The sequence below is a fragment of the Penaeus monodon genome, chromosome 2 (genome assembly GCF_015228065.2).
Source record: "Penaeus monodon isolate SGIC_2016 chromosome 2, NSTDA_Pmon_1, whole genome shotgun sequence".
In the NCBI taxonomy this organism is placed as follows: Eukaryota; Metazoa; Arthropoda; class Malacostraca; order Decapoda; family Penaeidae; genus Penaeus; species Penaeus monodon.
In genome coordinates, this window is record NC_051387.1 from 54267924 (window position 1) to 54270671 (window position 2748).

At 47.6% G+C, this 2748-nt stretch overlaps 1 long non-coding RNA gene across 1 annotated transcript in view; it reads left to right on the plus strand.

The window, feature by feature from the left end:
- LOC119583865 overlaps positions 1-1842 on the plus strand; it is a 78816-nt gene extending 76974 nt beyond the window's left edge. Inside the window, exon 2 of the long non-coding RNA XR_005229738.1 lies at positions 1485-1842. This is a non-coding gene — a long non-coding RNA (uncharacterized LOC119583865). The remainder of the gene's footprint in view (positions 1-1484) is intronic.
- The last annotated feature ends 906 nt before the right edge of the window (positions 1843-2748 follow it).

Sequence of the window (2748 nt, forward strand, 5' to 3'; positions counted from 1 at the left end):
TCCCCTTTCCCATTCCAAATCCACCTCCCCATTCGCCTTCCACCTCCCCTTCCTCCTCCCCCTTCGCCTTCCCCCTCCACCTCGCCCTTCGCCTTCCCCCTCCCCTTCCTCCTCCCCCTCGCCTTCCCCCTCCACCTCGCCCTTCGCCTTCCCCCCACCCCCCCCCCCCCCCGCGTTCCGCCAAGTAACACAGCCTCGCCAATCGTCCCTGCATTGGCGCAGAAAGACGGGGCCGTGCGAGTGAAAGTAAAAGTTCGCCCCAAGACGGAAGGGCTCGGAAAAGGCAGTTCGGGGAGCAGACATGGAAACTCGCTTATGGGAGGTCTGATTCTGGAATGGGGGGAGGAGGAGGAGGGGGGGAAGAATAGAAGTTGGGAAGATGATGGGTTATTTGGGGGAGGTGGAAGGGAGGGAGGGAGGGAGGGGGAAAGGGGTTGCGTCTCCTCCGTCCTAAACCTCTTTTGTCTTGCTTGAAGCATCCGTGTGATTTTTTATTTTATTTTATTTATTTATTTTTTTGGTTATATAACATGGTGGAAATGCTGGGCTAGATATTATGATGTTCAGTTTAAATCAGTTTAAATAGAAACGAGAAATCGAAAGTATTGGGCGGGAGGAGGCCGGGCAGGGGGAGAGGCGGTGGGCGGTGTAGTGGTGGTGGTGGCGTGGGCAGGGGGAGGGTGGTGGCGTGGGCAGGGGGAGGGTGGTGGCGTGGGCAGGGGGAGGGGGTGGAGTGGGCAGGGTATGGGCAGTAAGAGCGCGAGTGGGGCATGTCCTCTCGACCTTCACCTACATATTCCCACTTATAAGAGGGGAAACGTGTGTGCTTCCGTGCGTGCGTGCGTGTTATGTCTTTGATGGTATTTTTAGCAACCATTTATGCGCGTAATCGGCTTTTTCAATATTTCATGTTTATGGCGTAGGGGATGACGTAGGAAGCACCTATGCTCGAAATACGTAGATGTAGCCAATTGTTTTACGAATTATAGTGTTTCTGTGGTGCATTATGTCATATTTATGTACTTTAGTCCAATACATTCACAGTGTTATACGCGTGTATATATGTACCCGTACACAGGCATGTACATGTGCGTATAGGTATATGTAAACATAGACAGCATACCTGTATGAGGGAGAGAGACAGAGACAGAGACAGAGACAGAGACAGAGACAGAGACAGAGACAGAGAGGACAGAGAAGGAAAAGAGACAAGAGAGAAGGAGGAAGAGAGAGAAAGAGAAAGAGAAAGAGAAAGAGAAGAGAGAGGAGAGAGAGAGAGAGAGAGAGAGAGAGAGAGAGAGAGAGAGAGAGAGAGAGAGAGAGAGAGAGAGAGAGAGAGGAAGAAAAAGTGACCATGTGAGTTAATGAAAGCGAGTGCCAGGTATGCGTGCGTGCGAGGGATGAGGTTAATAGGCCTTCCCATAGGCCTATATACTATTTATAGATGCACTTCAACTTATATTGTCTTTTGTTTCTCTTCTCAGGTAAGTACCAGTGGGCGGTGCAGTTGCGGAACCGAGAGTAAGTATGTCACAGTCTTATCTGCTGTTGTTTACGTGACAAAGCGGCCTAGTTATTGGCTCTGGAAATAGTTTGTTAATACATAGGAGGGAAAATCAGCCAACAACCGAAGGACTGATAGTTTATTGCATGTCCCAAACTGCTGGTCCGTTTTGGGGAGAGTTCGTAGTGGTGCTGAATGAGGTCGTTTTGGCATTGAAAGATGTAGTTGTGGCGTTAAGAAGAGTTTGTAGTCACGATGTTGAAAGAAGTCGTACTTTTGTCGTTGAAGGAGGCCGTAGTTGAAGGTAGGTAAAAATGCGTTGAAAAAGAAAGAAAAAAGAAAAGAAAAAGAAAAAAAGGTGGTGTTTCTGTTTTGATGTTTCCGATGTGTTACTTCAAGTGGCAGTGTTAAAAAGGCTATCTGTTTTCGTTTTGTTATTGTTGTCTTTCTTTTTATTCTCATTATTTTGGCTGTGTCATGAAGGGTCTGAGTTGTTATCGTGTTGTAGAGAGCAAGACGAAGCACGGTAGGGTGGCACCTGTGGGCCCTACGGTCTTATCGCGGCCCCTGTCAGAGTGCCACCGTTGCTGTAACCTCGAGTGCGTCGGCATGGCACTTATCAGGCCAGCTTGGTGGTCGGGGGGTAGGGTTGTTGGTATGTTATATATGTGGTAAACGAGAAACATTTCGTAATTTGTTTATTATTATGTGCGTTTCTTGCGTTCTCCAGTGGGCCTCAGTTTTTTTTGAGACCTGTTTGATGTTTTTGATTTATCGGATATTTCTTTTTTCTTTCCTTTTTTTGTGTGTGGCAGGAAAAGTTCGTGGAAGGAGAAAGGATGCGTCACGGGTTACCTTGAACTTGATTGGCGGAGCTAACTTACAAGCATGCAAGGACGTATGATTGCCTCCCCCCCCCCCACTTCTCCGCCTCTCTCTCTCTTTCTCTCTCTCTCTCTCTCTCTCTCTCTCTCTCTCTCTCTTCTCTCTCTCTCTCCTCTCTCTCTCCCTCTCTCCTCTCTCTCTCTCTTTCTGTTTATCTTTCTTTCTTTCTTTCTTTCTTCCATACTACCGTTCTTCCTTCGTACCTTTCTCTTCCTTTCTCACTTTTCGCTCCGTGTTTGTCATCGTCCTGTTCTCTCCGCCTCCAGAGCCATGAGTAGGCAATATGGGTTTTGTTTTTCATGGGTCTTTTTTCTGGGCCATATTTTTACACGTCAGCTATTTAAATAATGTAACTGTGT